The 27,613-nt window shown below is 41.2% G+C and overlaps 1 protein-coding gene and 1 pseudogene across 1 annotated transcript in view; one reads left to right on the top strand and one right to left on the bottom strand.

The window, feature by feature from the left end:
* Positions 1 to 24,823, bottom strand: part of SCAP (SREBF chaperone) — a 67,496-nt gene extending 42,673 nt beyond the window's left edge. The window contains exon 1 of the mRNA XM_072786429.1: positions 24,689 to 24,823. The gene's annotated coding sequence lies outside the window, so the exon portion shown is untranslated. The remainder of the gene's footprint in view (positions 1 to 24,688) is intronic.
* LOC140611526 (U6 spliceosomal RNA) lies at positions 15,868 to 15,965 on the top strand (annotated as a pseudogene).
* Positions 24,824 to 27,613: the final 2,790 nt, after the last annotated feature.

Raw genomic sequence — 27,613 nt, 5'->3', positions numbered from 1 at the left:
GCAGCAGAGGACTTGGGCAGTAGTCTACTCCACAGTTGAGTCTTAAAGGCTCTTGGTATGCTGTTTAGGGTCAGATACATGCATGCTATTTCAGAGGAGATCCTAGGAGTTCATACATAATACTCTGGGTTTCCTTTGTTGAGTTACTTCCTCTCTGCAATCTTCCTGACACCTTCCAGTGCACAGGGGCTCCTTTCCCAGTCTTCTGGCTAGAAAGGAAAGCTTAGTTTCTCTGTTGAGCACCTCCCACAGCAGTGACTGCCTCTAGGGTAAAGTGGTGAGAGGAGAGAGAAAAAAAAAAAAATTAAGTGAATCTCTCCATGCTCTTGGGACCATAATCTCTCCAAATAAAAGGATTCCTCTCCCATCTGGCTGCCAATGTCACTACTGCCTCCACTGCTACAGAATTTCATGTGGGCCAGGGCAGGAGAAAGGGGAGAAGCATGGGGAAGCAATCAAAAAACAAGAGCTTCTCTTCCTCCATCTCTACTCCCTAACCCATAGGAATACCCTTTCCTACTCCCAAGACTAGAAAGAGAAGGGTTCTCTTGAACCTTCTTCTGTCTACACCCAGTGCCCAGTTCCCAGTATTTTGCTACCTTTGAGTCCATGCTCGAATGTCCATCTGCTATCATTTATCTTTCAGGGTACTCAGCTGATCCATGCAGTCAGTCCAGGGATTTTATTTGTATTCAGTCAGAGACAAAGGGTAGAATGTGCTTACCACATCTTGACCAGAATCAGAACCTTTTCATTTCTTGATGTAAATATTTTCCTAAATTCCTGGATTTTTTTGCCATTAAAGAAACTTAATGGCTATCCTACCCATTAGCACCTTTCTGTAATCATATCATCCTTCCATTGAGAGAAGTATACAATGCATATACTTTTTACAAGTTTAACAAGTTTTCCACACAGAATATGTGTTATATTTACAGTCTGAAATAATGAAATAAGGGTTATAGGCAAAAAATGCACATCAGGAGAATGGAAGGAAATGTTAATACTGGTTGTTCATCTTCATGTGGTTATGAGATATGTGAAGAGATATTTTAAGTCAACTTTCTGTACTTTTACATTTTTTATGAGTACTGCCTTTTTTATTTTAAATAAAATCTTTAAATTTAGCATAAAATATTGCAGAAAAGTATACAAATTTTATAAGCATACAGTTCCATGAAATTAAACACAACCATTTAACCTAAACATCACTCGCATCAAGAATTAAGAGCATTACCCCAAAGTTCTCCATTACCAGTCACAATAGTGATTGCTTTTCCATTGTAAAAGTTGTACATGCGGATTTATATTTAAATAGTACCAGAATGTATTTCTGATTTTAGTTACTGTGATGCTTATCTCTTTATATATTGTCAACATTTATGTTTACTTCTTAAATTGTTTTTAAAAATCTGTACATTTTGTATAGGTTGCTTCTAAAACACAATAACCATTTAAAAAGCATTTGGAGGGGGTGTCTGGGTGACTCAGTAGGTTAAGCGGTTAAGTATCTGCCTTCAGCTCAGGTTATAATCACAGGGTCCTGGGATCAAGCCAAGAGTCTGTATCCCTGCTCATTGCGGAACCTGCTTCTACCTCTCCATCTGCCGTTCCCCTTGCTTATTCTCTCTTGCTCTCTCTCTCTGTCAAATAAATAAATAGCACTTAGAGGGGTGCCTGGATGGCTCAGCCAGTTAAGCATCTGACTCTTAAAAAATTTTTAAATTTAATTCAATTTAGTTAATGTATAGTCTATTATTAGACTCAGGGGTAGAATTCAATGATTCATCAATTGCATATAACACCCAGTGCTCATTATATCAGTGCCCTCCTTAATGTCCATCACCCGGTTACCCCATCCCCCCACCAACCTCTCCTCCAACAATCCTCAGTTTGTTTCCTAGATTAATACTCTCCTGGTTTGCCTCCCTCTCTGTTCTCAACTTATTTTACTTTTCCTTCCCTTCCCCTATGTTCATCTGTTTTATTTTTTTGATCTCAGAGTGTGAGTTGCTGGGTGTGGAGTCCACTTGAAAAAACAAAAAGATAAAAAGCATTTGGAATATCTGATAATACAATTGTCATTCACTGGGAAAGCCTCAGGATCCCCAGCAAGCTGACAGAGAAGGTATTTTTCTCCCAAGGCCAGTCCATCAAGGCTAGAGAAGGTGACTACTTCTTCAAGCAAACACAGCAACATAAGACATCCAGGAACATGAAATCAAGAAAACAAGACATCACCAAAGGAACACAGTAATTTTCCAGTAACTGACCTCAAAGAAATGGAGACCTGCAATCTACTTACTAAAGAATTCAGCCAGGGAAACAGAAAGACAATTCAATGAAATCAGTAAACAATACAAAAAATGAGAAGTTTAGCAGAAAGATAGAAATTATAAAAAAGATCCGGGATCCCTGGGTGGCGCAGCGGTTTGGCGCCTGCCTTTGGCCCAGGGCGCGATCCTGGAGACCCCAGATCGAATCCCACATCGGGCTCCCGGTGCATGGAGCCTGCTTCTCCCTCTGCCTGTGTCTCTGCCTCTCTCTCTCTCTCTCTCTCTCTCTCTGTGACTATCATAAATAAATAAAAATTTTAAAAAAAATTTAAAAAAAAAAATAAATAAATAAATAAAAAAGATCCAAACAGAAATCTTGGAAGTGAAGAATGTAATGAGTGAAATGAAAAATGCAGTAGAGGGCACCAACAGCAGACATGATTAAAGCAGATGAAAGAATCTGTGAAGTCATAGGTCACTTGAAATTATCCAAAGAACAAAGAGAAAATAACAAAAAAGATTGAAGAAAGCCCATGTGAATTATAAAATACCATCAAGAGAAACTATTTAAGCATTGCTGGAATCCCAGAAGGAAAAGAGAAGGAAAAAGGACAGAAAGCTTATTTAAGGAAATAATGGGTGAGGCCTTTCCAAGTCTGGAGAGAGATTTAAGATCCATATTCATAAAGCTCATAAGACCCCAAAAAGGTCTTCTCCAAGACACACTATAATAACGCCATCTAAAATCAAAGAGAGAGGGGATCCCTGGGTGGCTCAGCGGTTTAGCGCCTGCCTTTGGCCCAGGGCGCGATCCTGGAGTCCCAGGATCGAGTCCCATGTCGGGCTCCCGGCATGGAGCCTGCTTCTCCCTCCTCCTGTGTCTCTGCCTCTCTCTCTATGTCTATCATAAAATAAATAAATAAATCATAAATAAATAAATAAATAAATAAATAAATAAATAAATAAATAAAATCAAAGAGAGAATTTTTAAAGCAGCAAGAAAACAAAAATTCTTCACATATAAGGGAACCCCCATAAGGTTATCAGTGGATTTCTCAGCACAAACACTGCAGTTCAGGGGATCCCTGGGTGGCTCATCAGTTTAGCGCCTGCCTTTGGCCCAGGGTGCTATCCTGGAGTCCTGGGATGGATTCCCACGTCGGGCCCCTGGCATGGAGCCTGCTTCTTCCTCTGCCTGTGTCTCTGCCTCTCTCTCTCTCTCCATGTCTATCATAAATAAATAAATAAATAAATAAATAAATAAATCTTAAAAAAAAAAAACCAAAAAACTACAGTTCAAGAGAGTGAGATGATGTATTCAAAGTGATGTAAGAGGGCACCCCCGGCGGCACAGCGGTTTAGCACTGCCTGCAGCCCGGGGTCTGATCCTGGAGACCCAGGATCGAGTCCCATGTCAGGCTCCCTGCATGGAGCCCACTTCTCCCTCTGCCTGTGTCTCTGCCTCTCAGTCTCTCTCTCTGAATAAATAAATTTTTTTTTTAATTTTTATTTATTTATGATAGTCACAGAGAGAGAAAGAGAGAGAGGCAGAGGCACAGGCAGAGGGAGAAGCAGGCTCCATGCACTGGGAGCCCGATGTGGGATTCGATCCCGGGTCTTCAGGATCGCGCCCTGGGCCAAAGGCAGGCGCCAAACCGCTGCGCCACCCAGGGATCCCTGAATAAATAAATTTTTAAAAATGTTTTATAAACAAACAAACAAAAAAACAAAAAAACCAAACCGATGTAAGAGGGCAGCCTGAGTGGCTCAGCAGTTTAGTGCCACCTTCAGCCCAGGGCGCGATCCTGGAGACCTTGGATCGAGTCCCACATCGGGCTCCCTGCATGGGGCCTGCTCCTCCCTCTGCCTGTGTCTCTGTCTCTCTCTGTGTCTCTCATGAATAAATAAATAAAATCTTAAAAAACAAAAACAAAGCGCTATAAGAGACTGATTGAGGAAGATGACGGTGGAGTAGGGAGGGCCATAGGCTGGCCTTGTCTCACAAATACAACTAGATAACTATCAAACTATCCTCCATACCCCAGAAATTGATCTGAAGACTGACAGGAGAAACTCCAAAACTAAAGATAGAGAAGAGGCCACATCAAAGAAGGTAGGAAATGCAGAGATGCAGTTTGGGAGAGAAATGGATACTACATTGGCTACTGCAGTAGGGAGGCTACTGCAGTAGGGAGAGAGCCACAGCTGAGAAGGGCAAGAGACAGAGTAGCACACGGAGGAGTGCATAGGGAAAACAAATCCCCAGAGCAATTGCCTTGGAAAGCAAAAGGACCCAAATTTCGAATCTCATGAGTTCTTCCAACCACTGGGGCTTGAAGCATGCTTGGCTGTGGGAGAGCTGAGAGGACACTGCAGCTGCTCTCAGAGAAAAGGCAGGGCAAATAGCCTGCAGGCATACAGTGTAGAGACAGTAATCTGAAGAGGGTCTAGGACACAGAGTGGGGAGGTTAGTTGCTTATCTGGGAACATGTCCCCAAGAGGCAGTGTTCACAGAGAGACACTCCTTCCCTCCCATTCGCCCTCCCCCCTACACCAACAAAGTAACTGGACAGTGCCATTTCCCTCCTCCATCCCTCAGTGTAAACACAAAGCCACTGCCTGGAACCAGTGCAGTGGCTACATTCCCAACCTAATTTGCTTACATCAAGCTCCCTCCTACCACTCACCTCCCTGCACTCAAGTGGAACTGCCCTTCCCAGCCACACTTGCCTCAGTCCCAATCTGGGGAGAGGAAGGCACCCTCCCCTGGAAGACTGGCCCAAACTCCTGCCCATACCGTGTCTCCCAATCCAGAAGCTTTTTGTTTTTTAATATTTTATTTACTTATTTGACAGAGCAGGTTAACATATGAACACACACAGGAAGGGGGAGAAGAGGAAGAAGTAGGCTCCCCATTGAGTAGGGAGCCCAATGCAGGGCTCGATCCCAGGACGCTGGGATCATGACCTGAGGCAAAGGAAGACTCAACCAACTAAGCCACCTAGGTACACTCCAACCAAAGAGTTTTGTGAGGCCTCAGTTCCAGTGGCAGCAGCAACAGGTCTCATTTCACAAGCAGGCCAGAGCACACCAAGTCAAAACATGCCACACTCAGGCCAGGGACCAAACACTACCCCACAACAGGCAAAGAAAGCCTAAGCAGACAACTGTCCTGAAGGATTAAGTGGCCAGAATACAAGAGTAAAGCACATACAGCTCACACTGGAGACAGTCCCAAAAGTACCATGCCCTGGAATCAGGGGACTACATGATCTCTTCTTCATAAAGCCATTACCCTCAAAAACAGGAGATGTTCCTGACTTCCCAACACAGAGAAACAGGCACAAAGACTTAGACAAAATGAGAAAACAGAGGAATTTGTCTTAGATGAAAAAAGAAGACAAGATCACGATCAGAGACCTGAGTGAAACAGATATAAGTAACATGCCTGATGCAGAATTTAAAGCAATTATCAAAAAATAAATAAATAAAGCAATTATCATGGGGCACCTAGCTGGGTCAGTTGGTAGAGCACACCATGCTTGATCTCAGTGCCATTAGTTCAAGCCCCATACTGGGTGTAAAACTTACTTAAAAAACAAAACAAAACAAAACAAAACCTAAAGCAATGATCATAAGATCACTGGACTTAAGAGCAGAGGGCATCAGTAAAACCATTAACACAGTGCTAGGGAATAACATAGCAGAGATAAAGGGCTCAATAAACACAATGAGAAACACACCTGATGGAATGAACAGCAGGCTGCAAGAAGCAGGGAAACAAAGTAATGACTTAGAAGACAGAATAATGGAAAGTAATCAAGCTTAACAAAACAGAGAAAAAAGAATTACGCAAAATAAGAACAGACTTAGGAAACTCAGTGACTCCATCAATAACATCTGTATTACAGGAGTCCCAGAAAAAGGAGAGAAAAGGGGGCAGAGAATTTATATGAAGAAATAATAGCTGAAAATGTCACTAATCTGGAAAGAAAGCAAACATCCAGATCCAAGAAAAACAGAGAACCCCTCAACAAAATCAACAAAAGCAGATTCACATCAACACATATTGTAATTAAAATGGCAAAATAGGGATGCCTGGGTGGCTCAGTGGTTGAGCATCTGCCTTTGGCTCAGGGCGTGACCCCCAAGTCCCGGGATCAAGTCCCACATTGGCCTTCCTGCATGGAGCCTGGTTCTCCCTCTGCCTATGTCTCTGCCTCTCTCTCTCTGTGTCTATCATGAATAAATAAAATCTTTAATAAATAAACAAATAATGAAATGGCAAAATACAGTGGTAAAGAAAAATTATTAAAAGCAGCAAGACAAAAGAAGACAGTTACATACAGAAGAAACACCATAAGCCTATCAGTGGATTTTTCATCAGAAATTTTCCAAGCCAAACAAAAAAAAAACAAAAAACAAAAAACAAAACAAAAAAACAAAACAAAAAAACAAAAAAACAAAAAACAAAAAAAAGAAATTTTCCAAGCCAGAAAGGAGTGGCAAGATTCACTCAAAGTGCTGAATGTGGAGCACCTGGGTGGCTCAGTGGTTGAGCATCTGCCTTTGGCTCAGGTCATGATCCTGGGATTGAGTCCCGCATCAGGCTCCCCATGGGGAACTTGCTTCTCCCTCTGCCAATGTCTCTGCCTCTCTCTGTGTGTCTATCATAAATAAATCAATTAATTAAAAAGCCTTAAAAAAAGTGCTGAATGGGAAAAACCTGCAGCCAATAACAATCTGTCCAGGAAGGTTATCATTTAGAAGAGAAGGAGAAATAAAGAGTTTCCTATACAAACAAAAACTAAAGGAGTTCATGACCACTAAACTAGCCCTGCAAGAAATATTAAAGAGGACTCTTTGAATAGAAAGAAAAGACCAAAAACAACAGCATGAAGGTAGGAACTACAAAACCAATAAAAAGAAATATTTCTGTAAAAAAAAAAAAAAAGTTAAGGAACACAAAATAAAAGGATGTAAAATATGACATTATATACCTAAAACATGGGGAGGTGTAAAGAATGGGTTCAAACTTAAATGACCATCAACTTAATATAAACTGTTAAATTCAGAAAATATACACAAACTTAATGGTAACCACAAAAAAAAAAAAAAAAACACTAATAAACATGAAAAGAGCCTTTTCCCTGTCAGAACAACACAAGGATGTCCACTCTCACCACTTTTATTCAACAGTATTAAGTCGTAGTCATAACAGACAACAAAAAATAATAAAAAGCATCCAAATCATCAAAGAAGTCAAACTTTCACTATTTCTAGATAACATGATACTATATAGAGAAAACCCAAATGACCACAACCCAAAACTGCTAGAACTAATAAATGAATTCAGTAAAGTTGCAGGATACAAATTCAATTTACAGAAATCTGTTGCACTTCTATACACCAGTAATAATAAAGCAGCAGAAAGAGAAATTAAGAAAACAATCCCATTTATAATTGCACCGAAAATAGTAAGATACCTAGGAATAAACCTAATCAAAATGGTGAAAGACCTGTACTCTAAGAACTGTAAAACACCAAGGAAATTGAAGATGACACAAAGAAATGAAAAAACATTCTATGCTCATGGATTGGAAAAAATATTGTTAAAGTGTCTAAACTACCCAAAGCAATCTACACATTTAATGTAATCCTATCAAAATACCAACAGCATTTTTCACAGAGCTATTAACAAACAATCCTAAAATTCGTATGGAGGGATGCTTGGGTGGCTCAGTGGTTGAGTGTCTGCCTTCGGCCCGGGGCATGACCTCGGGGCCCCGGAATCGAGTCCCACATGGGGCTCCCTGCTCCTCCCTCTGCCTGTGTCTCTGACTCTCTTTGTGTGTCTCCCATGAATAAATAAATAAAATCTAAAAAAAAATTCATATGGAAATACAAAAGACCCCAAATAGCCAAAGCAATCTTAAAAATGAAAAGCAAATCTGGAGACATCACAATTCCAGATTTCAGATATATCACAAAGCTGTAGTAATCAAAATTTGTATGGTACTGGCACAAAAACAAACACATAGATCAATGGAACAGAATAGAAAAATTCAGAAATAAAACCACAATTATATGGTCACTTAATTGTTGATAAAGCAGGAAAGGATATCCAATGGGGGAAAAGAACAGTCTCTTCAACAAATTGGTGTGAAACTGGACAGCTACATGCAAAAGAATGAAACTGGACCACTTTCTTATACCATACAGAAAAATATATTAAAAATTAATTAAAGGCCTACATGTGAGACCTAAAACCATAAAAATCCTAGAAAAGAGCACAGGCAATAATAACTTCTCTGATATCAGCTATAGCAATCTCTTTCTAGATAGGTCCCCTGAGGCAAGGGAAACAAAAGCAAAACTATAAACTACTGAGAAGACATCAAAATAAAAAGCTTCTACAAGTAAAGAAAACAATAAAATAAACAGCAACCTAAAGAATGGGAAAAGATATTTGCAAATAACATATCCTTTAAAGGGTTAGGGTTAGTATCCAAAATATATTTACTTATAAAACGATGAGATGCCTGGTGTCTCAGTGGTTGAGCATCTGCCTTTGGCTCAGATCATGATCCTGGGGTCCTAAGACTGAGTCCCACCTCAGGCTCCCCCGCTATGGGGAACCTGCCTTTTTTTTTTTTTTTAAAGATTTTATTTTATTTACTTATTCATGAGACACACAGAGAGAGAAGTAGAGACAAAGGCAGAGGGAGAAGCAGGCTCCATGCAGGGAGCCCAATATGGGACTCGGGCTAAAATCTTTAAAACAAACAAAAAGGAACTTATAAAACCCAACACCCAAAAAACAATCCAATTTAAAAATGGGCAAGAGACATGAACAGACATTTCTCCAAAGAAGAAGATGGCCAACAGACACATGAAATGATACTCAACATCACTCACTCTCAGGGAAATGCAAATCAAAAATACAATGAGATACCACCTCACACCTGTCGGAATAGCTAAAATAAAACACACACACACAAAAACAGGTGTTGGTGAGTATGTGGAGAAAAAGGAAGCCTTGTGTACTGTTTGTGGGAATGCAAACTGGTGCAGCCACTGTGGAAAACAGTATGGCGGTTCCTCAAAAATTTTAAAATCGAACTACTCGATGATCCAGCAATCACACTATGGAGTATTTACCCAAAAATTACAAAAACATTAATTCAAAGGAATACATATACCTCTATTTTTATAGCAGCATTATTTATAATTGCCAAGATGTGAAAGCAGCCCAAGTGTCTACTGAAAGATGAATGAATAAAGATGATGTGGTATATACATGCAATGTGAAACTATTCAGTCATAAAAAAAGAATTGCCATTTGCAATAACATGGATGGAGCTAGACAGTATAATGCTAAGTGAAATAAGTCTGAGAAAGACAAATACCATAAGATGTCACTCAAAGGTGGAATTTAAAAGGAGCAAAGGAGTAAAAAAGAGAGAGACAAACCAAGAAACAGACTCTTAACTATAGAGGACAAACTGATGGTTACTAGAGGGGAGAGGTTGGGGGAATGGATGATACAGGTGATGTGGATTAAGGAGTACACTTGTCATGATGACTACTGAGTGATTCAAATAAATACTTAAAACAAAAACCGCACAAAGTGTTGCAAGAAAAACACTGCCAACCAAGAATACATTACCCAGCAAAGTTGTCCTTCAGAAATGAAGGAGAGATAAAGACTTTTGTGGATAAACAAAAGCTTAGAGTTCATCACCACTAGACCTGCTTTATAAGAAATGCTGAAAGGAGTTCTTCAAGCTGACATGAAAGGACAATAATTAGTACTGTGAAAATATACACTGGGTAAAGCCCAAGTATACAGTCAAATTCAGAATACTCTAATACTGTAATATGGTGTGTTAATTACTTAACTCTAGTATAAAGGTTAAGAGACAAAACTACTAAAAATAACTACAGCTACAATAATTTAATAGCTACAAAGAAAACATAAAAATAGTCAAAAGGTACATGAAAAGGTGCTCAATATCCCTAATCATCAGGGAAATGAGATCAAAACTACCTCACACCTGCTGGGATGGCTTTTATTTAAAAAGACAAAAATAAATAAATAAATAAATAAAAAGACAACACGGGGGCACCTGGGTGGCTCAGTTGGTGAAGTGTCCTTGGTTTCAGCTCAGGTCATGATCCCAAGGTTGTGAGCCCCATGCTGGGCTCATACACTGGACATAGAGCCCACTTTAAAATAAAATAAAAAGATAAAAAGACAACAGATAACACGTGTCAGGAAAGATGTGGAGAAAAGAGAATCCTTGTACACTGTTGGTAGAAATGTAAATTGGTATGGTCATTATGGAAAACAGTATTAAAGTTCCTCAAAAACTTAAAAACCAAACTATCTTATAATCTAGCAATCCTACTTCTGGGTATATATCCAAAGGAAACAAAATCATTATATTGAAGAGTTATGTGCATCCCCATGTTCATGAGCATTATTCACAATAGCCAAGATACAGAAACAATTGTCTTTGAACAGATAAATGGATAAAGATGATGCGGTGTATATATACAGTGGAATACTATTCAGCCATAAGAAGGAAATCCTGCCGTTTACAGTATATACACCTACATATAGATAGATACAGACTTCATATATCCTTCTCAACCCCAAAGCCAAAATCAAGCCAATTGAGAATACATTAGAATAATTCCCATCAGGGATCCCTGGGTGGCGCAGCGGTTTGGCGCCTGCCTTTGGCCCAGGGCGCGATCCTGGAGACCCGGGATCGAATCCCACGTCGGGCTCCCGGTGCATGGAGCCTGTTTCTCCCTCTGCCTGTGTCTCTGCCTCTTTCTCTCTCTCTGTGTGACTATCATAAATAAATAAAAAAAAAAAGAAAAAAAATAATTCCCATCAAAGTAAAAGGCAAAACAAGCCTACGCATTTCACCATCACCATTTACTACTGTCATGGACGTATTAGTGATCACAATTAGGTGACAGAAAGACAACAGAGGTATGCAACTGGAAAAGAAAAAGTAAATGACCATTATTTGTAGATGACAATATTATATACCTAGAGAATCAACTAAAAACCTTTACTGTTTTACAATCAGATATGGTAGTGAAAACTAATATATAGAAATCCATGCCTTCACATACATCATCAATAGGTGGAAGATAAAATGCTTCAACACTAAAAATAAAACAAAAGACCTGAGAATAAACTTAACAAGAAATGCCAAGAAATCTCTCAAAGAGATTTCATTGGGATGAAAGAAGGCTCAAGCAAAGAGGAGAGCATACAATCTTAGTGGGGAAGACTCATCACCTAAATATCACTCTTCCTACATTAATCTAAAAATGGAATGCAGCGTCAATAAAACAGGATTTTTTTTAAACAGGTAAATTTATCTTAAGGTTCATATAGAAAAACAAACATAGGGCAGCCCTGGTGGCGCAGCGGTTTGGCGCTGCCTGCAGCCCAGGGTGTGATCCTGGAGACCCAGGATCGAGTCCCATGTCGGGCTCCCTGTGTGGAGCCTGCTTCTCCCTCTGCCTGTGTCTCTGCCTCTCTCTCTCTCTCTGTCTCTATGAATAAATAAATAAATAAAATATTAAAAAAAAAAAGAAAAACAAACATAGCCAGGAAAGTTCTAAAATTAAAGGTAATGAATGATAATTAACTTTACCAAATATCAAAACATGATCTAAAGCCAGAGAGAAAACGTATACCCAAACATAAATACACAGAAAAATGTATAGAACAGAAAGTCCAGAAATAGACCCAAATGTATATGATACGTGGCAAAATATATCACATTTAGTAAAGAACATTTGAACAAGTGGGAGGAAAGATGAATTGCTCATTACAAGGTGTCCCAGCAAATGTGTGGCCATTTGGGAAAAATTAATTTGGACCTACACTTCTTACCAAAATAAATCCCAAATGGATGAATATAAAGGTGAATAATTAAAATTTAAAAGCACTTTAAGAAACCACAGGATAATTTTTCATATTCTTCTACTAGGGAAGATCTGTCTAGGTATGATAAAGAATCCAGAACATGACCCAATAAAGAATCTTTTTTTTTTTCCAATGATATCCTAAATAAAGAGAAATAACAATCTGAAAAAATACAACTGCAATTTATATCACCAACAAAGTGCTACGTTTCTTCATATATAAACAATTTTTACAAAATCAATGTTAAAAACACCAAAGCCTCATAGAAAAATGGGCAAAGAAAATGGAAATGCTTCTTCAACCTTATAGCAACAGGAGAGCTACAAATTAAAAGAATATAAGTGTTCACTCTATTACTCTTTTAATTTTTCTACAGGGCAAACTAAGTTTTGGAAGAAAAATACACACAAAGAAATACTTTTTTTTTTACCTGTCAGAGTTCAAACTGTATACTATCACAGTATTGGTGAGGCTGTGGATATACAGTCACTGCCACATACAGTTAAGGAGCATACATGGACAAAGCCTATTTGGAGGTTTATCTTTTGTATTACAAAAGTACATACTCACCAACCCAGCAGTCCTGCCTCTGGTAAGTGACCAGACAGATGTACTTGCCTATGCATCAAATGATGCATATAGAAGGTTACTGAGTGTTTCTGCACTAGCAAAATTTACAACACCTTATATTTCCATCAGTAGTGCTTTTTCTAAATAAAGGTACATCCTGACAATGGAATATTATCCAGTTGTGAAAGACAATGAGAAAGCGCTTATGTATGGATAATGAACTATCACAAACAGAGAAAAAAGCAAAGGATATAGTGTGCTACTTTCACGTAAAAGAAAAGAGCTCTCTTGTGTGTTTGTATTATGCAAAGAACACCTGTGAACAGATACTTGAGAACTGGTAACACTGGCTGCCTCTGGGGAGAGGATGCGGTAGCCAGGGACAAGATGGAAGGAAACTTTCCTGTGTATACTCTGTTGTTCCCTTTTAATTCTATGCCATGTGAATCTATTACTGCACTGAAAAGCCAAAATTAAAAATAATGAACGCTTCCCTGTGGAAGCAATAGCCTTCTTCTCTGAGCTTCTGTAACTGTGTATTTCAATCATGCCTGTGTTCATTCAGACTCTTTCGGCCTCCTCTGATTGATTGTGGTTTCTTTGAGGAAAAGGTCACTGTTGAATCACCTTTGTATTCCCTAGAGCACCCAGCACCTCCTTTGGTGCCAAGTGGAAAGTAACTGCTGGTCTGTTCACTGTACTAAACTAGTCCACTAGTGCAAATAGTTCATCCTTGGAGGAAAGAAGATTTTTCTGAAAGTTGTTTTGTAAAATGGACCAATATTATAACAGGAAATTCTGCTTCTGTGAGCATCAAAATTAGCCAAATAAGCCAGAAGTATGCTCAGCAGAACAAGTTAAAAGTACTGAATAGAGGGATGCCTGGGTGGCTCAGTGGTTGGGCGCCTGCCTGCGGCTCAGGTCATGATCCCGAGATTGAGTCCCACATCCAGTCTACGGCCATACCACCCTGAACGCGCCCGATCTCGTCTGAGTCCCACATCCAGCTTTCTTAAGGAGCCGGCTTCTCCCTCTGCCTATATCTCTGCCCCTCTCTCTCAGTCTGTGTCTCTCATGAATCAATAAATAAAATCTTAAAAAAAAGGTACTGAAAAGAGAAAGAAGTTTCAGTTCATGATTGAAAGCTGATTCCAGAGAATGTGAAGCCTGAAAACACATATATTCAAGAGAATGATTACTGCCACATTTAGAATAACCTTTCAGATGACACAGCAAAACCCAGATTGAAGGGAAGACAAAATTATATTAACTGGTTGTAATGACCATCACAGATAATCACGTACATGATGCCAACCCTCTTTACAATTGAACATCAACAAATATATTAAATATTTTCTTCCAGAATGCCAGCTACCTACATTCTTATTCCCTCTTGACCTGGTTAGGAATGACTAACAAAGAGACTGAACTGACCCCTGCTAAGAATATGGGCAAAGAAATTTTTTTTTTTTTTTTTTTTTAAGAATTTGTTTTAAAGCTAGAAACAGGGGCACCTGGGTGGCTCATCAGTTAAGCATCCAACTCTCTATTTCAGCTCAGGTTATGAGGGAAAGAACTGCAAAGAGAGCCAAAAGGTGAAGTTCACCTGTAGCTCTTCTCCTTGACACAATCTTGTCAACAAACAGTGCTGGGAAAACTGAACAGCCACTATGCAAGAGTTAAGTTGGACCCTTACATCACATACAAAAATGTGAAATGCATCAAAGACCTAATCAAAGAGCAAAAACTATAAAACTCTTGAAAGAAAGTAGAGTAAAAGTTTTATGACATTGGATTTGGCAGGATTTCTTGGATATGACATCAAAAGCATAGGTCAAAAAAAAAACTGACCTCAAAAATTAATATTTTTTTGTGCAAAACAAAGGAAACCATCAACTGAGTGAAAAGACAACCCAGAGAATGGGAAAAAGTATTTGCAAATCACATCTAATAAGCAATGAATATCCAGAATGTATAAAGAACTGTTATAAGTTGGCAACAAAAAAACAAACAACCCTATTCAAAACTGGGCAAAGGATTTGAACAGGCATTTCTCTAGATATACAGATGGCCAATAGGCAGATGAAAAAATGCCCAACATCACTAATCATTAGGGAAATGAAAATTAAAGCCATAAGAAGATACCACTTCACATCTATGATGGCTCTTATTAAAAAATAATTTATTTTTTTAATTTTTTTTTATTTATTTATGATAGTCACACACACAGAGAGAGAGAGAGAGAGAGAGAGAGAGAGAGAGGCAGAGACATAGGCAGAGGGAGAAGCAGGCTCCATGCACCGGGAGCCCGACGTGGGAATCGATCCCGGGTCTCCAGGATCGCGTCCTGGGCCAAAGGCAGGCACCAAATGGCTGCGCCACCCAGGGATCCCTAAAAAATAATTTAAAAAATGCAAATAGGAAATGAGTGTTGGTAAGGATGTGGAGCAACTGGGAACTCTTGTACATAGACTATGTAGACTATGAAATGGGGCAGCCGCTGTGGGAAACAGTTTGGCAGCTCCTCAAAAAGTGAAACACAGAATTACCAAATGGTCCAGCAATTCCTCCCCTGGGTACATATCCATAGAACTGAAAGTAGGGATTTGAACAGATATCCATACGTTCATGTTTATAACAGCCTTAGTCATAATAGGCAAGAGGTAGAAACACCCAAAATGTTCAGTGACAGATGAAAAGATAAATAAAATGTAAATAGACTTACAATAGAATATTATTTGGCCTGAAAAAGGAATGAATTCTGATACATGCTTCAACATGACCACTGAAAACACTATGTTAAGTGAAATAAGTGACATACAAAAGGACAAATACAATATGATTCCACTCATGTGAGGGACCTAGAATGGGCAAAAGCAGAGACAGAAAGAAAAATAGTGGTTGCTAGGGCCTAGGGTGAGGGGAGAATCAAAACTTGTTTAATGAGTAGAGTTTCTGTTTGGAATAATGAAAAAGTTCTAGAAATAGACAGTGGTGATGGTTGTACAACATTGTGAATACATCTGATGCCAATGAATGGTACACCTAAAAATGGTTAAAATGGTGCTCACTTAAGGAGCACATATAGTAATATATGAACAATACATCCTTGGCCCCTGTGCAAGGATGACACACAAATTTGTGAAGCATTCCATATATTTTTTTTAATTGTTAAAATGGTAAATTTGTTATGTATGTTTTAACACACACACACACACACACACACACACACACACACACAAAACCCTCAAATAACTTAGAAAGAAAAAAAAGGGCAGCCTGGGTGGCTCAGAGGTTTAGCACCGCCTTCAGCCCAGGGCATAACCCTGGAGACCCCGGATTGAGTCCCATGTCAGGCTCCCTGCATGGAGCCTACTTCTCCCTCTGCCTATGCCTCTGCCTCTCTCTCTCTCTCTCTCTCTCTGTGTCTCTCATGAATAAATAAATAAAATAAAAACATAAAAAAAGGAAGAGAGAATACAGATGAAGCAAGAATGCCCTGAGTTGAGTAAATGACAGATATAACTAAGTGACAGGCACACAAAGGCTCATGCTTTCTGCTTTTGTACATATCTGAATTTTACCATAATGAACTTTAATAAACAAAGTCCTTCAGAATGAATTCTTACAAAACCTTTTAAGAATTTATCCTCTTACAAAATTTAGCAAGATTGAATATGTAAGGTTCAAAGATCTGGGGTACTTGGCTGGCTCAGCTGGAAGAGCATGTGATTCTTTTCTGAGGGTTCTGTTGTGAGTTTGAGCCCCACACTGGGTATAGAGATTATTTAAAATTTTTTTTAAAAAAGGGGCAGCCTAGGTGGCTCAGCGGTTTAGCACCGCCTTCAGCCCAGGGCCTGATCCTGGAGAGCCAGGATCGAGTCCCACTTGGGGCTTCCTGCATGGAGCCTGCTTCTCCTTCTGCCTGTCTCTCTCTCTCTCTCTCACTGTCTCTCATGAATAAATAAATAAAATCTTTAAAAAAATTTTAATGGTTAAGAAAATGTTCAAAGACCTAAACTTAAGACCAAAAACTATAAAATTCTTAAAAGAAAACAGGGGGAGCCTGGGTGGCTCAGTTGGTTAGGCATCTGCCTTTGGCTCGGGTCATGCATGATCCTGGGGTCCGGGGACCCTGGGATCAAGTCCCACATCAGGCTCCCTGCTCAGTGGGGAGCCTGCTTTTTCCCTCTGCCCCTCCCCGCTGCTTGTGATCTCTCTCTCATGCTTTTTCTTTCAAATAAATAAAATCTTAAAAAAAAAAAAAAAAAGAAAGAAAGAAGGGATCCCTGGGTGGCGCGGCGGTTTAGCGCCTGCCTTTGGCTCAGGGCATGATCCTGGAGACCCAGGATCGAATCCCACGTCGGGCTCCCGGTGCATGGAGCCTGCTTCTCCCTCTGCCTGTGTCTCTGCCTCTCTCTCTCTCTCTTTCTGTGTAACTATCATAAATAAATAAAAATTAAAAAAAAAAAAGAGTGGGTTCATGAGATCCCAAATGTTTAAAAAAAAAAAAAAAGAAAGAAAGAAAGAAAGACCAGTCCTGGTGGCGCAGCAGTTTAGCACTGCCTTCGGCCCGGGGTGTGATCCTGGAGACCCGGGATTGAGTCCCACCCACATCGGGCTCCCTGCGTGGAGCCTGCTTCTTCCTCTGCCTGTGTCTCTGCTCCTCTCTCTCTCTGTCTCTATGAATAAATAAATTAAAAATATTTTTAAAAAAAATTCTAAAAAAAAAAAAAAGAAGAAAGAAAAGAAAAGAAAACACAGGGCAGGGGGCGCTTGCCTGGCTCAGTAGGAATAGCATGTGAGTCTTGATCATGAGCAGGGTCATGAGTTCAAGCCCTACACTGGGTGCAGAAATTACTTAAAAAAAAAAAAAATAGGGCAGGGCAATCCCGGTGGCTCAGTGGTTTAGCGCCGCCTACAGCCTAGGGTGTGATCCTGGAGACCCAGGATCAAGTCCCACATCAGGCTCCCTGTATGGAGCCTGTTTCTCCCTCTGCCTGTGTCTCTGCCTCTCTCTCTCTCTCACTGTGTCTTTCATGAATGAATGAATGAATGAATGAATGAATGAATGAATATTTAAAAAAAAAGAAAAAAACAAACTGGTTTCATAAAAAATTTTAAATTGTGTGCATCAAAAGATATAATCAACAGAATAAAAAGGCAGCACACAGAAAATATTTACAAATCAGGTATCTGATAAAGAGACTACTATCCAGCATACATAGAGAACTCCTAAAACTCAACAACAACAAAAAACAATCTGATGTAAAACTGGGCAAAAAACTTGAATAAACATTTCTCCAAAGATATACCAATGGCTAATAAGCACATGAAAAGATGCTCAATATCACTGACCATTAGGGAAATGCAAATCAAAACTACAATGAGATACCACCCCACACCCACTAGGATGGTTACCATCCAAAAACAAAATAAAAACAAAACAGAAAATAACAAGTATTGGCAAGGTAGTGGAGAAATTGGAACCCTTGTGCATTGCCAGTGAGAATGTAAAATGGTACAGCCACTGTGGAAAGCAGTATGGTGGTGCTTCAAAAAATTAATCATAGAATTACTATATAATCAATTGCACGTATGTATGTATCCAAAACAGGAACTTGAACAAATATTCATACACCTATGTCCATAGCAGCATTATTCACAATAGCCAAAAGGTAGAAACAACCCAAATGTCCACCAATGGATAGATAAATGAATAAACATAATGCAATACATAAATTCCACGGACTATTATTCAGCTTTAAAATGGAAGTAAATGCTAAATCATGCTATGATACAGATTAACCATGAGGACATCATGCTAAATGAAACCAACGCCAGTCACAAAAAGACGAATACTGTATGATTCCACTCACATGAGGTACTTAGTGTAGACAAAAACATAGAGACAGGAAGTAGAATGGTGGTTGCCAGGGGCTAAGGGAAGGAGGGGATAGGGAGTTAGTGTTTAATGGGTAAGGAGTTTCAGTGTTGCAAGATGAAAAGAGAAATAGAGAAGAATGGGAATGACAGCTGCACATTATGAATGTATTTAATACCACTCAACTGTACACTTAAAATGATTAAGATGGTAAATTTTATGTATATTTACCACAGCAGAAAAATTAAACAACAATAACAAAGAATGAGTACACAGGAAGGGATGGGGGAAGACAGGGGGAGGAGAGATTCAAGTGTATCAGAAAAAAAGGAAATAGGAGGGAACAAATATTTGGCTACAATATAATCACAGTAACATTCAGAACAGGGATGAAATGTGTTATATATTTTATGGTATAATCTGAAAAAGCAAAATAACTAGCCATTAAACAGAATATTAGTAATCTTAACACAGAAAGCACAAGTCATAGAATTCTGAATACAAACCTGACTCTGAGCTCCCTAACAGTCAACACAAAGAGGGAAACATTATTGACATAGTTCATGTTATACGTTAGACAAAATCAAACCAGTGGCTTAGAAGAGGCACAGTCAGTTTTAAATTGTGTGCATCAAAAGATACAATCAACAGAATAAAAAGGCAGCACACAGAAAATTATTTACAAATCAGGTATCTGATAAAGAGACTACTATCCAGCATACATAGAGAACTCTTAAAACTCAACAGCAACAAAAAACAATCTGATGTAAAACTGGGCAAAAAAAAGGAAATAGGGAACTTCACTTTCTTCACTCCAGGCACTGAACGTGAAGAAATTTCTAATTGGCCTCACAGACTTTCTTGGGGACTTCTCACATAGATCTCAATGCAAGCTGATGGGGCCATACAAAGTCAGTTTATCAAAAAGCTGGAAAAGGGGCCAGAATTATGTTGCTTCCTAATGATCTGACTTCACCCAAAGACAAAATATGGCTTGCAATGTGTTCATTAAAAGACCTTCCAGCACAGTCTGATGAATGTGCTTTCTCACAGATGGAACTTAGGATTGGCATTTGGGAAGTGAAGAATTCAAGATTACCCTTCTTCTCTGACAAGAATATGATATGCAACATTCCATGTTGTTTGCTAAAGGCAGGTCTTGATGTTTCCAGTAGTCACTGTGGCAGGGAGGACAAATTAGAATGCATGTCCAAACCCAACCAAGGCTCAGACTAGAAAGAAGGGACCTTCATGGAGATGAGGTGGCATCAACAAGAGCTGGTATGGAAGAAGGGCTGGGCAGGCCAGCTTGGGGAAGATCATGAAAGCAAGGGTATATGGAAGACTGTTGAAGAGAACCACAACTGAAGACTTGCTGAGTAATAGTATAGTCTTCTGAAAGGTACAACTCACAGCCAAACACAACAAGCTGTTCAAAGGATCAAGTTATTGGGAAATATTAAAAAAAAGAGATTTAAATAAAAAAAAAATGTTGTAGAATAGTGTCTCTGTTCACACACAACAGAAAATAGACACAAAACAGTACCATCCCATTATAAAGAGAGAATGCTTGAGAACAAGAGAATGAGCAACAATGAAGCCTACTAGTGGTCACCACTGGTATTACAGACAAAAACTGCACATGCACACCTGCCTATTTGTTGTTCCTCAAAAATCATTATTAAAAAAAAAATACTTCTAGCTTTTCAAGAAATTTATATAGTGTTACAGTAAAAAATATATAGCAATATAATTGTGAATGAAATCTCATTTATGACATCATCTAAAAATAAGAACTGTCTAAAAACAAGAGCCAGTTATGTACTTGGCAAAACTATACTATACAACTGACTGACGCTGATGGGAATCAGCGTGAAATACGTAAGCCCTGGCATCATGATTTGGTTTTAGGTGCACTTGTACAGAGCCATGGCTCTCAAAGTATAGATCCATAGACCAGCAGCAGCAGCACCTGATAACTTGTCTGAAATTCAAATTCCAAGGCCTATCTCTAACCTACAGAGTGAGAGACTCTAGTGAAGTGGGATTAAAATGAGCCCTCCAGGTGATGCTGATTCACACTAAAGTCTGAGAACTTTCATACTTTCATTCATACTGAGAAAGTATGAATAAGGTCTCACCTATCTAGCTAAGGGAATATATTTCTTGCTCAAATCCCTTTCTGTTATTTTAACCTCAACTCCTGAACAAACACTAATCTATTCAATTGTGAAATAAGCTGGAAGATAATTTAAAGATGTTTTTTACATTAGGTAGAATTCTGGAATTGCTTGTTTTGATATAATGTACCAACCACTGCAGTGGAGTGACCTGAAGAAAGCCAAACCTAGTTTGTAAGAAGTGGTAAAGAATCAACATATTTGGAATTTCAATATATCTAATTATATCTAAATATCATCTAAGATTTGAAAATACTCTAAAGTTGGCGAACAGCACAAATACTACTATTACAACTGCCACATTTACATTAACTATTTTAGTTTCTCTTACTTCTGAAATTAACAGGTTCAAAATATAAGCGGTTCAACAAAATTTTAATTTCTAAAGGGCTATATCAGTCACTATAGCTTCAAACTTAAGATTGCTGCTACATATGAGACATAAAGACCATAAAAATACCAGATCCTCTTTCATAAAATCATGACTGCAATTTTAAAGTAACTTATAATTGGTTATTTTTGTTTGTTTTTTAAAGATTTTATTTATTCATGAGAGACACAGAGAGAGGAAGAGACATAGAGGGAGAAGCAGGCTCAATGTGGGACTCAATCCCAGCACCGCAGGATCAGGACCTGGGCCAAAGGCAGAGGCTCAACCACTGAGCCACCCAGGTGCCCCTTTAATTGGTTATTGATATGAAATCCCATTCTCCCTGATTATGTGGAATTACACTGAACTTCACTAAACTTCCAACTTAGCACAACTTACCTATCTGATACAAATGCTAAATAAATATCAAATAAATCAGTAGTTTCAAAATGTTATTTGATTTGAACCCCCAATAAGAATTTATGTATATATCCCAATATATGTATATTTGAATATGTTAAATATACTACTATAATAAATAGCATACATTATAAAATAACCTAATAAAAATTACATAAAGCTAAAATAAACATAAAGATCAGTTTTGATTTTTTTGCCCCGAGACCTCCAAGCATCCTTGATGCACGCACCCCCCCATCCTTGGACTCCTTCGACTCCCCTGAAAAGCTTACGTATGGCCCAGCAACCCTGCAAGCATTCTCAGACAGGGCAGCATCGCCAGCCACTCAAGTGGAAGCTATCAAATGCAGCAACCAAATTGCTGTCTCCTTCCTGCTGAGGTCCACACCTCTGACTTGGATCTTGTGATGCTGGCTTCTTCCCTTCACCCCATCACCTTCTGCTACCTCTTTCCTGCCAATGGGCAGTGGAGGACTGTGAGGCCAGCAGGTGCAAGAAGAGCATAAAAACATGGACTGTTGTCAAGCAAACCTGGGTTTGTACCTAGGCTCTACCTCTAACTCAGCAGGTGACCCAGGGCAAGTCAGATAACATCTATAAAACTCATCATTAAAGAGGGGTGATAACAGTATCATTTCACCTGGTTACTATGATGATTAAATGAGATAAGCTATTATTAGAGTACCTAGCACAGTACCTACACAGCACAGGTGTTCAATAAATATTTTACTCACAATTACTACTTCAGGCAGCAGGGGGTAAAAAAAAAAAGTCATCTGGACTTTGTTTCATCAGCCAATTCAGGAAGGAAGCAAGTTACAGTAGAAGCAGCTCTGGCAGTAGTTTGGCAGATCTGGTTTGAAGGCCTGATCCACCACTTATAAACTGGGTTACTCAGGAAACCCAACTTCTGTATAAGGGGCAGTCATCTCATCTGTTCAAATGGAAGTGACGACATAAGCCATATACAAAGTACCTGTCAGGGGATCCCTGGGTGGCTCAGCGGTTTAGCGCCTGCCTTCGGCCCAGGGTGTGATCCTGGAGACCCGGGATTGAGTCTGACATCGGGCTCCCTGCATGGAGCCTGCTTCTCCCTCTGCCTGTGTCTCTGCCTCTCTCTCTCTCTCTCTCTCTGCCTCTCATGAATAAATAAAAATCTTAAAAAAAAAAACAAAAAAACAAAAACAAACAAACAAAAAAAGAAACAAAGTACCTGTCGGAGCCAATATAACTAACCTTGGCCACAGTAAATGGCTACCAACGGTGAGGGTAAACATACAGCACATAAACCTAAGTGTGATTCCAGGGTCCTCAGGACAGATTCATAAGCATGACTAAGTAACAAGGGAGTAAGCATTCCTAAAGACTGCCACCAAATGTTAATAAATGCATGAGTACTGACCCCACAGGCATGGTTTGCTTTTTGCAACTGGACAGTTTACTTGCTCACACATGCCCTCGGGCTATTCATCATCTTTCTGCTTTCATCTTCTAATCATAAACTAGGAGTAGATTTTTTACCTACCTCACAACAGTAAACTGTATGATGGGGATGGAGAAGGGGGCAAATCAAAGATTACAAAGCACATGGAGACCTCAGGAGAGGCACTGTTTTTGCACAATAGGAAAAGAGAGCTCTCAACCACCAGATTAGTTCAAAATAGATGAGAATTCTTTCAATCTATGACCAAAAAAATGAATATGAAGATACATTTACATATATTTTGTTTGTTTTACATCATATGCCTAGTGGGAATGCTGCAAATGTGTAAAACACCTAAAGCCAAAACTATATTAACATGCACTTAAAAAGGTACAGGTCACAGGGGCCTGGGTGGCTCAGTCAGTTGAGTGGCTGACTCTTGATACCAGCTCAGGCCTTGATCTCAGGGTCATGAGTTCAAGCCTCCGGTTGGGCTCCAAGCTGGGAGTGGAGCCTACTTGAAAAAAGAACAGATACACGTCAGATGGTAAGCACTCTTATGATAAGCATAATATACTGAGAAGTTGAATCACAGCTGTACACCTGAAAATAATGTAACGTAACTATGCTCCAAAAAAAAATTTTTTTTTAAATGGCACCATTTAAAAAAAGATTAAAAAGGGTAAAGAAACAGCTGGTCAGTTAGGCAGCAGTCGGGAACACAAACCAGACGTTCCTGACCCTAGCTCCGATCTTTAGCAGGATATCCTGAGACTGCAGCACACCAGTAAGACACGGTATAGTCAGGCTTCCAAAGCGAAACACTACACTAGCATCACTAAGAAAACCTTTCCTAGGTCTTCTTCACGAGAACTGTCACAAAAATCCCTGGAAAGACTATCATCACGGAGCCACAGAAGGTGGGAAAGCAAGGAGCCCAACAGAGGGGCAGGTCCTGCCAGGGCCCCCGCGGGGACCCTCCGCCCCCTCCGCCGACAGCGTTTCCACCTGTGCAACTTTCTGCGCTTCTAATGGTCCAAGCTCCCTGCAACTGATGCCACCGTGACGTTATAATCCCGTATGATACACTGAGACAATAAACACGAGGCAACACAGTAAACACAGGCAACGTGAGCGAGCAAAGTTTGGGCTTGGGCAAAACACAAAACTAGAAGCCAAGCAAAACCCAGCAAAGCAGCTACGTGTTGCCTCAAAACCAGACACGGCCCCAGGGAGGCAGGAGTGGACAGCATGCTCTCCCCCGCACCGTGGAAACCCAGACAGCCCCACAGCAGGTTCTAGAAGCGCCGGCTTCCCGGGCACGGCGCGACCCCCTCCCCCGGGGCCAGGAGCTGGGTGGGGACGCGGGCGCGCGGGCGGGGGCGCGGCCCGGGTGGGGGTGGGGTGGGGTGGGGGTGGGGACGCGGCGGCCCGGCCCCCTCTCGCGGCTGCGGTCTCCTGGCCCGCACGGCTGCTGGACAGCGCCCACGCCCGCGCGCCCGTAGCCCGTAGCCCCGGCGGCCCCCAGCCCCGACTCCCGGGGCCGCGCGGCCGGAGGCCCGAGCCCAGGCTGGCGGAAGGCGCTGTAGGGACACGCGCGGCGGTACCTGTGGCGGCAGCAAGCAGCTCCCGGGCGGCGGCGGCGGCGGCGGCGGCGGCGGCGGCGGGGGCGGGGCGCGGCGTGCGCGCTCCCGGCCCGCGGTCCGGTGCGTGGTGCCCGCCCTCCTCTCCCGGCTGCCGGGCGCCCGCGCAGCTCTCCGCCCCTTCACCTCTCACCTCCTACCTTTCCCCTCCCGCCCTCACCGCCCCCCGCACGTGTTCCAGCGGTGCGCACATGCGTAGTCGAGCCCCGCCCGCGGCTCCCGCCCGCCCCCTGGCGGATGCCCGTCCCGCTCCCCGGAGGGAGGGAGAGCGACGGTCCCGGGCGGGGACGGGAGGGCGGCGGGGCGGGGCTTGAAGATGCGGCAAGGCCCTGAGGACCGCACCGGGATCCACAGCACTTCGCGGAGGAGTACCAGGGACGTGCACAAGATGCCTAGGTCCCCGTTGAAAACAGCAAAAAATTAAAAGCGACAATACAGATAGATGCGCGACAAACACAGATGGGTCGATACACCTTGTCCATAAAAGGGGTTTCCCTGCAGTCTTTTTAAAGGATAAGTTTTATGAATACTTAACTGATGTTGGAACTTGTGCTTGAAAGATGGTGCAAAGTGAGCTGTAAAGTACGGTCTCATTTTTTATTGAAAGACATCCACGGAGAAGGTGGGGTCTGGGTGCTGCGGCTGTGCCGCGGGTGGGTATGTCTGGATGGCGGGCTTAGGGGGTTGTTTTCCATTCGCCGCTGGGCCTTAACCGTTTCCACACGGCCCGTGTCATAGCCGCGCCCGCTGAGCGTTTACTCAGTGCCGGGTGCCGGGTGCCGGGTGCCGAGCGGAGCACTCATCCGCGAGGGAAGTCTCCTTACTGAGTCTAACACAGGGGAACGGAGGAGGCTTCGCCCGCGCTGCGGACACAGGTCCCGGCCCGCCCAGCGCCGGCCACCCCGGGATGCTGCCCGGGGCCCGCGCGGGGATCCCGATCGCGTCCCTCTCGCTCTGGCGGGGCCGGGCCTCGAGTATACGGATCAGCCCCGCCCCCAACCCTGCTCAGCCCCACCTACCCCAGGGCAGGCCCTAATCCTGCCCTCAGGGACTGCAGCTCTGGGACGGTTTAAGATGTAGATCTAGCATAATGCAAGGTTGGACTCAGGAGCGGCCCTTCTGCCGATGTAGCCCCCTGGCCCCTTCTAAGGTTTCTTCAGAGTCCTACCCCCCTCCTTCACACCCATTCATTTCCACTGGACTCAGGACCACCTGTCCAATGCCACGTTTTGCCTCCCTCCCTCCCCATCACACTATTGTCACAGGGAAATTAAACAAGAGTGGAGACAACTGACCTTGGTCTAAAGTGACGTTTACGATTTTGCTCTGTATTTGGGATTGGCTTCTGGTTTTATTTTTTAAAGATTTTATTTATTTATTTATTTATTCATGAGAGACATAGAGAGGCAGACATAGGCAGGAGGAGAAGCAGGCTCCATGCAGGGAGCCCGACACGGGACTTGCTCCCCGGATTCCAGAATCACACCCTAGCCCGAAGGCAGGGTTAGGGTTAGGGTTAGGGCTAAACCGCTGAGCCATCTAGGGATCCCCTGGCTTCTGGTTTTAGATGGTAATTTGGAGAGGACACCTGGAGAGGGTAACTTGAGTAATATCATTACAGTTGATTATTCCCTGTTCCCTTTCTGTGAAGGGATCATACACACAGCCATGCCCATTGTCAAGTGACAGTGGTGCCTCCGGGCAGGGTGAGTGCACTTCCCTCTCTAGTGTCATCTTTGGTCACATGTCTTGCTTTGGCCAACATAGAGTATGAGTGAACATGACTTGTACGGGCCTGGTAGAAGCTCTAAGAGCCATTGCTTGAGAGAATGAGGCTCTCATTCTCTCCCTTAGTAAAAAAAAATAATAATAATAATAAAAAATAAATTGAACGGATAACTATTTCAGAAATAAATAGTACTAAAACTGGCACAACAAAGTTATAATATATACAGACCAATAACAAAGAAATATTTTTAAACTACCTCAAAAAACTACTTGACCTTGACCAACGCAAGTCCTAATCTGGGATAAAAAACACTAAGAATTTCAATGTATGTAAAATATAGTGAATTCCTCAACATGGTTTATGAGGCATATATTGCTATTTTTTTTAAGATTTTTTTTATTTATTTGAGGGAGGAGGGGCAAGGGAAGAGGGGAGAGAATCCTTAAGGAGACTCCCTGCCAAGTGCAGAGTCTGACATGGGGCTTACACCCAGGACTCTGAGATCACGACCTGAGCTGAAACCAAGAGTCAGATGTTCAACCAACTGAGCCATCCAGGTACCCCAAGGCATATGTTGTCCTAATGCTCAAGCAGCCAAGCTCACAGAGATAAGCAAAAAATCACAGCTCATTTTTGCTTACAAATATAGATTGCATAATATCTCAATAATATTAATTTAAAAATCTTAGCAAGCCTAACATAAATAGCAGGTTATAGAAAATACAACAAATACCAGTAAGACAAGGCTATAAAAAGAATCCAGGGCTCACACAGCAGAGAAATGCTCAAATCATCCACAGGAAAAATAGTGCCGATATTTCAATAAGGCTGAGAAAGTACAGAATTCACTAATAATTACTTATTAAACTATAAAAGGGGGGACAGGAGATTGAGGAGAATTTTTGTTTGTTAAGATTTTTATTCATTTATTTGAAAGAGAGAAAAAAATGAGCGGTGGAGAGGGGCAGAGGGAGAGAGAGAGAGAAGCAGACTTCCCAGGGAGTAAGAAGCCCGATACAACACTCCATCCCAGGACCCAGGGATCACGACCTGAGCTGAAGGCAGACACTTAACCACCTGAGCCACCCAGGCCTAAAGAGCATTTCTTTTTCCTTTCCCTTTCCAAGGTTATTTCACTGACTTGATAATTAATGTATTTT

This window comes from Canis lupus, chromosome 19 (assembly GCF_048164855.1).
Source record: "Canis lupus baileyi chromosome 19, mCanLup2.hap1, whole genome shotgun sequence".
NCBI classification, from domain to species: domain Eukaryota; kingdom Metazoa; phylum Chordata; class Mammalia; order Carnivora; family Canidae; genus Canis; species Canis lupus.
Note: the sequence above shows the minus strand (reverse complement) of the source record. Positions and strands in the feature narration are given on the sequence as shown.